Source organism: Cupressus sempervirens, chromosome 6 (genome assembly GCF_028749045.1).
Source record: "Cupressus sempervirens isolate cs-2001-9-10 chromosome 6, ASM2874904v1, whole genome shotgun sequence".
Classification (NCBI taxonomy): domain Eukaryota; kingdom Viridiplantae; phylum Streptophyta; class Pinopsida; order Cupressales; family Cupressaceae; genus Cupressus; species Cupressus sempervirens.
The window spans coordinates 344,689,036-344,701,553 of record NC_143123.1 but is presented as its reverse complement, the minus strand read 5'-3'; the positions used below and the strand labels follow the sequence as shown (position 1 = coordinate 344,701,553).

Genomic DNA, 12,518 nt, shown 5'->3' with positions numbered 1-12,518 from the left:
TTGGAGCCAAAGCCAAATCTAATAACAAAAGTCGAGCCAAAGTCAAATCCAGGCACAAAGGCAGGATCAAAGCTAGGGGCCAAAACTGAAGCCTAAGCCAGGCGCAGGGAACCAGTCAGGAAAAAATCCAAAATTTGTACAACCAATCAGTGACTCCATAGCTAAGAGTCCATGTAGGTCCAGACGTAGAGACCAGATTTCCAAGGGCTGAAGTCAAAGCCGAAGCTAGACGTAGGGAGCCAAGCGGGAAAAAAATTCAAAAATTATAGAGCTTGGAATGTTTTTTTTTTAAATTATTACCCCTTGGTTGTAAGCACTACAGGCAAGAAGCCCCACTATTTCACCAAGGGTCAATGGAAAAACATTCTCAATTAAGATCCATAGTAGAGAATGGCCCTATGGGGACTTGGACCTTGGTTATAGGCCGTACAAGCAAGAAGCCCCACTATTTCACCAAAGGGACAAGCCATTTTATTATGTAATGTTGCACCTAGATGGAAGTGCAACATGTAAAGATTCCCATGGGATATACTTGATGAGTTGCATTGTAAAATTGTGATAATATTTCATGTAATTATTTAATATTGGGAAAAAGAATTAAATTTCCAATATTAAATGTGGGGTCAATGGGTTGGGTAGCACATGGTTTATGTAATACCACTTGGTGGTTTTGTGGAACTTTCTACTATATAAGTAGCCATAAGGGTAGGTGTTGGTGTGAGAAAGGAGAAGACATAAGGCAAAAAGGGAAAGAGTCAAGTGGGACAAGGCTTGACATGTTAGCCAAGGGAGTATTTGTAAAGGTTGGGAGCATGGCATGGGATGTGTGAATTCATGCTTATTCACATAGATTGCACGGTTGTGGCTATGGAGCTTTGAAGGCTTCCATGATTGTATTGCAATGGTGTTTTGTTGAATAATGCATGGTGATGGATGATTTTGGAGGCTAGGTTTTTTCTCTCAATGAGGGTTTTCCAGGTTATATCTTGTGTCACATTTTTGTGGGTATGTTGTCTATTCTTTTGCATGTGGATTTCAATTACATATTTATTTCAAATCTATTATGGGTTATGTGGAAACAGTTATATTCTTTGTTGGAAGTTTTCTTACACCTACTACTCTCGACACAGATCTTACTCATGACAACAAAGGCACAGATCCAGTGAAGACCTTTATGTGCATCACAATGATACAAATACATATTTAATTTCTATTGAAAATTAATCATACAATTATTAATAATATTTAACATCTTAAATTGTAATTGATGTAACCTTTATGTGATAATTTTTGAGTATGTAGAGTGTGATGTTAGTGTTGAGCATGTCAAGGTTGGGGCTAAAAAAAATGTGAGAGTAGATGATGTGGTACTATAAGGTAAAAAACAATCCCTAATATGTTCTTTAGATTAATGAAATACTTATAACATTAAAAAAATGTTTAGAATTAAACCATTTATTTCTTATTGCAGGGGCACATTTGCCTTGTCCACGAAAAAAGAAGAGTAAGCCTCATGTCATAAGATCAGAACCACAAGAGCCACAAGAGAATGCCGAAGATAGCCACAATGTGCCTATTAGCCTTTATCTTCAACAAAAGAAAAAACAAAAGAAGAAACGAATGTTAAAAACCTTGTTTGATGATGAATGTGTTGATGAATTTTTACGAATGTTGCTTATTATTGAATTTAATGTCATGTTATTGAATATTGTTATATGATTATAATTATTGATGTGTACACAAATTATTGATGAATGTTTATAGGTATTAATGAATTATATGTCCTATTAATGGATGTTATGCGAATATAATGATTGATGTGTTCACAAATTATTAATGAATGTTTATATGTATTAATTAATTGTATGTCATGTTAATGAATGTTTCTTATTAATGAATTTTATGTAATGTTATTGAATATTGTTATGTGATGATAATTATTGATGAGTTCATGAATTATTGATGAATTTTTATAGGTATTAATGAATTATATACGTGTTTATGAATATTATAATTATTGATGTGTTCACAAATTACTAATGAATGTTTATATGTATCAATTAATTGTATTTCATCTTAATAAATGTTATGTGATTATAATGATTCAATGATATACTTCTAAATGAATGAATGAAATATTTACTTAGTTGTTAATGGGGAATTTAGAGTGATAATAGGGGGGGAGAAGCCAAATGAGCTTCCACCTTCACGTGGTTGGCCTTGTTATGTAGAGAATATTAAAGGATTCTCAAAACCAAGTGAAGCTCAAACTAAACCTATCAAGTTGGGATAAAACAAGACTTTCAGTAGGAGGCAAGTGGCATCCTATAGTGGACTAAGCTAAAAGTGAACTAGATGTTTTTTTCTTTGCGCTAACTTTTATCTCCACTAATTTTTCTATAAATCACCACATTGTGACTCAGGGATTCCACCACAAATCCATTGTGTTAGAAAAAAATGGGGATTGCAATGGAAAGTGGGAGTTGCATTGTGGTCATAATGTTCTTGGTTTTTGCTATCACAATAGAATCCAACTATTACAATAAAATGTGCTATGTATATGTCAGGCGGAGCTCTTCTTTGTCACATAACAATAGAGACGCTCTCACTAAATCTCTTATTTTCTTCGAAGGCCAACATTCTAGGAAACTTGCAACTAATCAGAGAATGAGATAGCAAGGAGATTTTGGCCTTTCTTATGGGTTTGTTGAAAAGGTACATTTAAATTCTTTAAAAGCTTAAGTATACTAAGTTTTGATAGTTTTTGTTCAATAATAATGAAGTGGGTAAGCCTTTTAAGTGATAGGGGTGCTCCATTCTACTAAAATAAAGTAGTTTTGATGTTTTTATATAGTTTATTGTCATTGCTATTGTGACAGGCGGATTTGATAGGAGGATAGTATGACACATGAGATAATGTAAAATTTGGGCTGCCAATGGTGTTAACCACCACAATGTTGTCCTGGAGTGTTTTGGAGTTTGGAGGACAAATGGGCAATGATCTCCCACATGCAAGGAATGCCATTTTTTGGGTGGCTGATTACTTGCTCAAAGCCACTCCTCACCCAAAGACTATTTATGTACATGTATTCCAATGTTAAGTTTTAAGTTTTGAATATTTGTTTTACTTGGATTTTAGTGATAATGTTGTTACTTACTTATAATGGGTTTTAGGTTGGGGACCCAAACTTGGATCACCAATATTGGGAGAGATCAGAGGACATGGACACCCATCATAGTGTGTACAAAGTGGATGCTCAGAATCTGGACTCTAACGTTGCTTCTAAAATTGTTGCAGCTCTTTCCATGGCCTCCATGGTTTTCAAGTTGACATACCACCCTTATTCTCAACTCCTCCTCCAAACCTTGATTCAGGTAGAGCAATTATAACTCTTCATATTTTTAGCACTCTCATTCTAATGATGGATCATTGAGTACAATTGAAAATGTTAAAAATCACACATAATCTTACCCATAAACATAAATAAAAAGTCTTGATAAAGTTGGCCCCTTACCACACACCACTGCTAATGACACGGGTGACTCCCCGGTGAGGGAAACCAAACTCTCCTTCCTTCACTCTGCTAAACAAAAAGTTGACTCTTTCCTTCAAGTTGATTCCTAGTTATATAATGAAATAATGGGGCTGAAGAAGAAAGTGGATACCTTTCAACAAAACTAGGAGGCTGACTGAGCTATTATTCAACACATGGAGGTGCAAATGGGAGATATCCCAAAAAAACTTAAGGATTATGAGCAAAATCTTAGAGTGCTCATCAGGGAAAGTGGAACAAAAATGGAGCAAGTAACCTCAAGCATCTGTGCTATTGCGATGACACTGGGCAAAAGAGTTAATGAAGGAACCATATCTTTGAAGGGCCCAAGCAAGAGGACAAGACAAAGTTCGAGGAAGAAAGCTTTGATTGCTACTGCTTCTTCAGCTACTAACTCCATCTAGGACATGGCTAAGATTGGTAAGGAGGTTGTGAAGATGATAACAAAATTGCAATAGTTTCCTGGGTCTTCTTTTCTGGTCGGGTTCCTGTTCAGGTCCTGTTTGTTGGCTGGTTCTTCTGGTTCCTGTGTTTGGGCCTATTTTTTGGCTTTTAGGTTTTATCTTGTACTGTCAGTTCCAGGTCCTTGTAAAACCTGGGTACTTTATCTAGACTTTTTTAGTGGTTTTAGGTCCCTATAAAACTTGATTTTGGTTCTACTTTTCAGTAGGTTTTTGGGCTCTTTCCTGTTGGATGGCTTGTTTTTTCTTTTTTTGAGGATGTGAAAGGGTTTCGGGGTCCCTTCAAAACCTATTTTTACCATAATCTAAAGCATAAATAAAAAGTCATGACTATATACAATGTTATCTATAGATTATATGCTTCCAACATATGTTCATATAATGTATGTGCATGATGATGAAGCCCGACTAGTTATTCTTCATAATCTTTTGTGATGTTATTCAAGAGATTATCTTTTAAATCAATGACATGTTTCATGCCTTTGAATCAATATTTTTCAAGTCAGCCACTTTCTAATGATAATATTGAGTGAGATAGGAAACATCCATAATACTAGTATCATTTTTATTAAGAAGAATTTGTGTATGGTGATAGATATGATTATTAAAGTGACTTTTATTTATACTCTAGTATTATTTTAATAGGTTCTCTTTATATTTTGTGAAAACAACCATTATATATGTTACCACTTATATTTTTCTCATGCCCTAGCATGTTTCGATCCCAAGTCTTCCTTAACTTTGAAGTTGAACTTGAAGTTTCTATTTACTTCATCTTCAAGTTCAAGCCCGCGTCAGTCTTTCATATGTCAAAGTTTGCTTTCTTTTCCCGAGTCGGTCTTAGTGAAGTCGAAGTTGAAGTTGAAGCCCGATCGACCAAAACTTCAACTTTAGCTTCAGTGTTGATTTTACATACTAACGTTAGTTTGCATGCAGGTTTCAAATTTTTGAGCCAAGGAAAGGTGGGTCCCAATATAGCACTTCCCAAGACATGGGAGATTATAAATAAAGGACTTTAAGGTGGTACATGTTTAGATACAGCAAGAATTGGCAAAAGGCTCAAATTGCCATTTCATGGTGACTTAACATGTCAGTAAGTGTGCAAATTTGATGGGGCATTTAAAGAAAAACACTTGCAGGGTCTTTTCCAATGCATGTCGCACGAATAAGTAATTATTGCACTTACTTGCCAAATATATCTTGCGACTTCGTTTGTAAACCATTCCTTAAATGCATTCATTTTAGCTTTTCCCACTCATTTTTCCATTTGCAAAGAAATTCTAGCATTGTTGGGTAGGGAGACCGAATCGCAGGCTATGTCTCTGTCAAACTGTAAGTGCACTATCATAACCCTTTGCAATTTCAATTGTGTTTTCTTTGTTTTGGGATAATTCAGGTTGTATCTTTCAAACCTATCTTTCTTAGCAATCATGACGCTATTCTGTCCTAAAATACCCAAGTTTGAAAAGCCATTTTTGCTTAGTTCATTGCTTGAAATTTGTGATACATTTCTGCTAAATAAGAATTTATCTGATGTTATTGAAAGAACCAAAAACACCCAGTCAAGCCCCATTTACCAAAAGTTAGTTGATAGTGGGTTATTAGAAGCCACCACTTTTCAAGCTGCAATCACATGCCCAAAACTTGTCATCGAATGTGCAAACCATTACGACCCTACTTCCAAGTGCATTAAGAAGGTCTCAAGAGAGGTGATTGTTAAAATCAATACAACTAGTGTCTATTCAACTTTTAGAATTCCCCATAAAGAACCCTATGAGCCATGGATGTTTGAAGAAGCTGGGAATCTATATGATGAAATGAAAAGTAGCTATGATAGGAAGGTAGCTCAGTCTTGGCTCTTGAAACCTGTAGAGAGGGGTTCTAGATTGCCTAAGCCATTAACTGTTGAGCATTTTATTAAGGAAATCATGGACATTGTCCTCCTGCTATATAGGATTAAGGGGAATGAGCATGCTTTCCACTAGGAGTCTTGGATTATTTTTTCATACAGAAAATTGTTGAAGGAAGTAAATTCATTGATTGGGCCAACTTGATAGCCAAAAATTTGCATAAGGGTTAAATAGTAGTTAACAACTTTGGCCCATTCTTCCTATCTTCTTATCTGATTTACATCCTAGCAACATCTAATGAATGGGAGAATCTTCCACACGTGCCTTGGGTTGATGAAATACCCATTTACCAGTATTATAGTGATCTTTAGGAAACTACACTATGTAAAGAGTTTAGAAAGGTAAATGATGTCTTTCTAGGGAAACTAATGTTTGAACTCCAAGGTCATAAGAATGATAGGATGTTAGAGGAAGCTATGTAGGTTGTGCAAATCTATGGTTTCTTTTACATTCAATTTCCCATATTCATGTATATCAAAGTGGGTGGCTTTTCTAGTGAACCTTTGAAGTTACCATGTTATTGTTTAGACTCTATAGTGCTATCTAAGATATGTAGGCAATTTTCTTCTATGGTAGAGTCTTTTCAAATTTCAAAAAGGTCTTCTTCAGTATTCTTCCCTATTGAGATTAGACATTATAGATGCCCTAGTCTAAAAGAAGCTATGTTGGAAAAAGGATCATTGGCCCATTTGAGCTTTAAGACCTTCATTTCTCAATTAGATTCTAATTATACTGGCTTTGTCAGAAACAATGTTAAGAATGCGGTATCCCTGGTTCACACCCCACAATTAGAAGATTATTAGGTGAATTGACTCAGTGAATTTGAAGTGAGGAGGAGACTGTGGTCGTACCTAACCATAAAATAAATCATTCTGTTTAACGTGGATTTGGATACATGTGGACTAAAGGATGAAGATTCTGAGGAGGTATCCATTCTACATTGATTAGATTGAGAGCATGCCCATTCCCAAAATTGACTGGGGAAGGAGGGAAGAAGATGATGTCTACTCTTGTACTAAAGATGTATTAGCTAGATCTGCAAAATGGATAAAATCAAAGACAGTTGCCACTCTTGATCTTTCTGGGAAGTTTTCAAATAACAAAGGTAAAAAGACTCCCAAAAAGAAAACTAATCGAGATGTTCCTAATCCTATTGTAGGTCCAGTTGAAGTTGAAGCAGTTCCTAAGCCACTTCAACTTCAAGTTCAAGAGGCAACTCCAAAGATCAAGAGGGTAACTCGTTCAAGTATGAAGAAGGCATCAACCATCAGAAGTAAGAGTACCATAACCATTTATCTAGAGGTTGCAGAAGATTCACCTATGGCAGATAATGTACCTGAATCTTATAGCTTACTAGCAACTATCGAGGGCCAAGAAAGTACCCTCGCCTTAGTCAAATTCTCCCCTACCATAGAAAAGGATCAGGCTATGCCTAAATGGTTAGAGACATCAATGGAAAAGAAGAGGAGCATGATCCCAATATCCATGCCAATTGATGACTTAGTCAGTAAGTGCCTTGGAAAAACACCTAAAGTAAAGAATGCAAGGACTGAGGCAAGGATTAATTTTGATAAGAATTCAGAACGTTGGTCAGCAGAGATAGCTACACCACCAGATGGAAGCTCGCATGATTCCTTGGCTCCTCAAGACTACCAGATAACAAAGGTTGATCTAGGAAAAGGGAATCATGAAGTGGACATGGAATTCTTTGAAGCATCCAATAAAAAGATTGCACACAGAGTATGGAAAGATGGACAGGACAAGCAAGAGATGAAGGAAACAATAAAAAACATGGCACAATACATTAATGCTATCCTTCACCCTGAAGCAAAACCAATCAGTGAAATGTCAGCAATCATTGATGTGTCCTCTGTGACTAATCAACAATCATTGGAGAACCTGCACAAGTGTAAAACAGTGGTGAAAACAGCAGGCGAATGGGTCCAAGATGTTCTAGATGACACTGTAAAACACATAGGTCACTTGGACCATTCTTCGAAAGAAATATCAAACATTGCTAAGAAGGTGGAAACAAGCAACGAAGGATATGAAAAGGAGAGGAACAACTGAGAAAAGGTGGTAATGTGGTTAGAGGACATGCAAGAATTTAGTTTACTGAAGTTCTAGGTTGAATGCCTTGTGGCTGGTCTAGACGAAAAGGCCTTGTATGTCATCGAAGACTGCAACAAATGATGAAATGAAACATTGACATGAGGGGTAACTAAAATTAAAGAGACATTGCAAGAACTTAAGGTTACACCAGATTATCCAAGGTGACCTTAAGTGATTTTTCAAACAATTCATAGGAAAGGAAGATGACTCCATTGCCCAATCGGATGAGATAATCAAAGAGGTTTAGAAGAAGTTTCAAGAACTGCAAGACAAGAAGACACCAGCTAAGCAAGACTTTTCTAACATGTCGCACACTAAAGCTATGTTAATCATCAATCTAAAGCACTTAGAAATGCATGAAGAGAAGGTAGTTGAACTAAAGAAGATGAAAGAGATCTAGAAGCAATGGTTTTCCTATATTGGCTTGACACATCAGTCCATTATTTCAGCCTTTTCGACTACCTATGAAACATGGAAGATGGTGGGAGGCATGGCCAGTGGGGATAGGGTTACCTGATCAAGAGAAGTAGTTACACTTAGTAGTAGCATATCAAAACTCTTCAAATATGAAGAAAAATTCTGCAGTTTGATTTTGGTTAATGGCTTTGTAAGTAGATATTGATGTCTGATTGTTTAAATCGATATTTCTGAAGATACTATTTATGCGAAGCTCTTGATTGTGTGTTGTGGATTCTGAGATTATTGATTTAGAATTTGGAATGCTATGAGAAGTTAGTTTATTAATCTACCTACTCGGTTACTTAATTTTTGTTTATGTGGATAATCTTGATAATTAAAATCAAGTGGTTTTTCAGCATAAAATTTTGTTTTATATTGATGAGATGAAATAAGTTGTTAAAACATATTTAGCAAATTTTCTTTCTAAAAAGACCCTTTGTTGAGTTTAAAAGATTAAAAATTTATTTGCAATAAAGGTAGTTGCGCCTATGTCTATTGAAAAAACTTAAGCAGAGAATTCCTTAGCTTTGTATTGGAATTCATTTGTTGGTATACACTTTTTTTCTATTTAGCATATGAAATCATATGAGAAAAATTGTTTACTAACAATATAGAATACTTGTTCGCGTAAAAATGTCCTATAATAAATTATATATAGTTGATTTCTAAAGAAATCATCTCAATATTGATTGATTCTCTTAGTTCTTAGTATGACAGTGGGATGGTCTATGTGGGTGGCCAGGTTTTTGAGTTTTCTGACAAAAATAGAGGCACATATAGTGATTCATTATAGTCTGATGTTTGCCCATTTTATTGCTCTTATTCTAAATATCTATATCTTTCCACAAACCTTCTGAATTAACTAATAGTGAAAAAATTGGAATATGTCTGATATATATTCATTAAATTTATGTAGGATGAATTACTTTGGGGAGAAACATGGTTGTGGAGAGCCACTACAAATGGAACTTACCTGAATAACATTCAAGTAAATGGCCATATGTTGGGTGCTGAGGAAAATGTGAATATATTCAACTGGGATGATAAAAATGCAGGAACTCGAGTCCTTCTAGAAAAGGTAATAAAGCTCAACAAATCTCCCATATTTGCCAAGCATTTTCTTCTGAATGGTTCATTGGTAATTGGGTATCATCTATTTTGTAATAGGATCTTGATAAAGCAATCAAAGAACTTGATGGAAAAACTATTAATGGTCCTGATAAAGGTCCTAATTTCAAGATACAGGTTACTTTTAAAATTTTCATTCAAATAATTTTGTTCTTATGCACCCTTTCATTGAATATCACTTTTTTTGTTTGTACATCATAGTTTTGTTTCTGTTTTAAAGCTCCTATGTTTGTAGTGTTGACCTAATATCAAAATATAAATTATAAAGTCCATTAGAATTCTCATTAGCTTCATTTTCTGATATAGTTATGTGGTTGTTCAACCGTTGTTTGGGAGATACTTCTTTGTTGATTTTCTTAATTAGGTAGTGGTTACAAAGCTAGTGGAGAAGACAAGAAATGAAAACACAAAACAAAAAGAAAACACAATAGGCCAAATTTGGAAATGAGAGAAAATGGAACCTGAATATGAAAATTGGAGTTAAAATTATTTAATTTGACTGATGTGTTGGTTTTCCTAGTTTGAGGTTCCTGAGAATGACAAAAGGAGGAACAACTATAGTCAGGAGGTCTTGTAGGCCTGTCTGTTGAAAATATAGCCAAAATAGCCGATCATGTATGCTAGGTTCCCTAGTCTAGGTTTCCTTTTCCTTTTCAGAAGTCCTTGTTACATTTGATAGTCTACTCTATACACCTTTAACTCTTTCACTTTAAGATCTGAACTCACACACATGAAGAAAGGGGAAGAAGGAATGTGTTCTATAGGGGTTGGCTTGCCTAATTCAAACTTTGTGTTGGTATTTTAACCTCTACAATAGATCACCATGATGTAAAATAGACCTTGTCGCAAAGAGGATTAGAAGCTAAATAATAGTGGAAATATTGAATATTACCTCAAGTATGAAACCCCAAGCATGAAGACTTAGAAAAGTCTTGATGTTGTATGATATCATGATAGAGAAACACATTATGGTTGGTCATGAGTGCTGCAACAAATTGTATGCTTGAATTGATTACTCCTTGATTATAGATCTATGCTCAATTGATTTGAATATGATTAATTGGATTCACTTGTAGGAGCTAATATTGGATAGGACTTTGACATGAGATGGGGAGTTGTATTTATATGCAACTTACACCTTTGCAACTTTGTTTCTTTAGGGAAGGCTAACACCAGATAAAAATTCTTGCAATGAGCAAAGCCAACATTCATATTTATAAATTTAGGGCCAAACTATCTAAATAGGGATACCCAATGCTCTAGTTATATTATATTGAGCCATGAAAAGGTTATGAATAGGGGATGCAAACTATTTAGTTTTTTTAAAACTATGATTGTCATTAATATTTCAACACAGCCTATCATCGAGAGTTGGAGAAGACCGTCGAATCATCTCTAAGTGTCATTGATATTTTGATGCGGCCCATTGTTGATAGTATGAAAAAATTATCGAATATTCTCTCGCATTAGTCAATATTTTGATGTGGCCCACCATTGACGATATGAAAAACTTGTTGAATCATCTATGGATGTCGTTGATATTTTGACATTTCGAACTAATAGTTTGATGCTACTATGTTGCATAGATGGGGATGATTTTTGACAAATTATCTTGTCAATAATTTGATAGCCATGGAGTGTGTTAAAATTTTGACAAAATTCTAATGACATTATTTTTTGACATGGAAGCATTGAACTTTCAACCACAAAAAATAAGTCCAAATTTACTAGTGTGTATTTGTAATTTTCTTATGTGTACTTGATGTGTATGTATATATTGCTTCCACTTTTTTTTACTTTTTTGTTCTTTAAACTTATTATAAAAAATATATAGTTTAGTAACCATTGTAGCATGTTAAGTTTGTTTCTTTTGGGTTTCTAAGCAGGGTGTTACTTTGAGGATGTTAGTGATGATGAAGATGCAACACCTAATCCTAACACTGAACCTAAAGTGGAACACGATGAGGAAAGGCTTCTAAGATTTTTGTCTAGGGACTCTAGACCTATTGTTGAAGTTGGTTGCTATGATGGAAGAATTGAGACTAATGTTGTATTGGAGGATCTTTGAGATGGATAAGTACATTGAGTATGAAAGTATTCATGATAACAAGAAGGTTAAGATAGTAATCACCAAGTTAAAGGGTCATGCTTCACTTTGGTGGGATCATTTGCAAATTGTATGGTAGAAAAGAGGAAAAGAAAATATCAAGACTTGGGAAAAGATTATTAGTAAGATGAAGAAGAAGTTCCTTCCTGCAGATTACTAGGTTGACCTATTGAGAAGAATGAAAACTTTAAGACAAAAAGACATGAGTGTGAAGGAATACACTCAGGAATTATACAAACATTAATTCAAAATGAGATTAGCTATGTTAAAATGGATAGTATCATATTTCAAAGAAATCGAGGCAGAACCTATGGAGAAGGCAACATATCTAAAAATACAATGTAAGATAACGAGAAGACAAAATGGAAAAAAGAACCTACTGGAAAGAGAGGTAATTACACTAGAGGTAGCTATACTAGTTACTCTAGGAATAATAATGGTGGTAAAAGAGAAGAAAGGTCTTGGTTTAAGGGTACTTGTTTCAAGTATGGAGAAGGACATAAATCTTTTGAATGTAGTAATTCTAGCAAGAAGATTAGAAGTAGCAACAAAAATAATTTGGAAAGTGAAGAATTTGTTGAAACACCTAATGAACTTGAGCATGGTGAGAGCCTAATGTTGATAAGAAGCTTGTGGGATGAGGAAACAAGTGAAGAACTTCACTTGAGAAGGAGTTTATTCAAGATTAAGTGTAAGATCATTGGAAAATGTTTCAAACTAATCATTAATAGTGGGATTTTAGATAACTTAGGATCCCACGAGTTGGTTAACAAGTTTTAGTTGCAGA

At 34.8% G+C, this 12,518-nt stretch overlaps 1 pseudogene; it reads left to right on the top strand.

The window, feature by feature from the left end:
• Positions 1–2,457: 2,457 nt before the first annotated feature.
• Positions 2,458–11,692, top strand: LOC149552542 (endoglucanase 1-like; annotated as a pseudogene).
• The last annotated feature ends 826 nt before the right edge of the window (positions 11,693–12,518 follow it).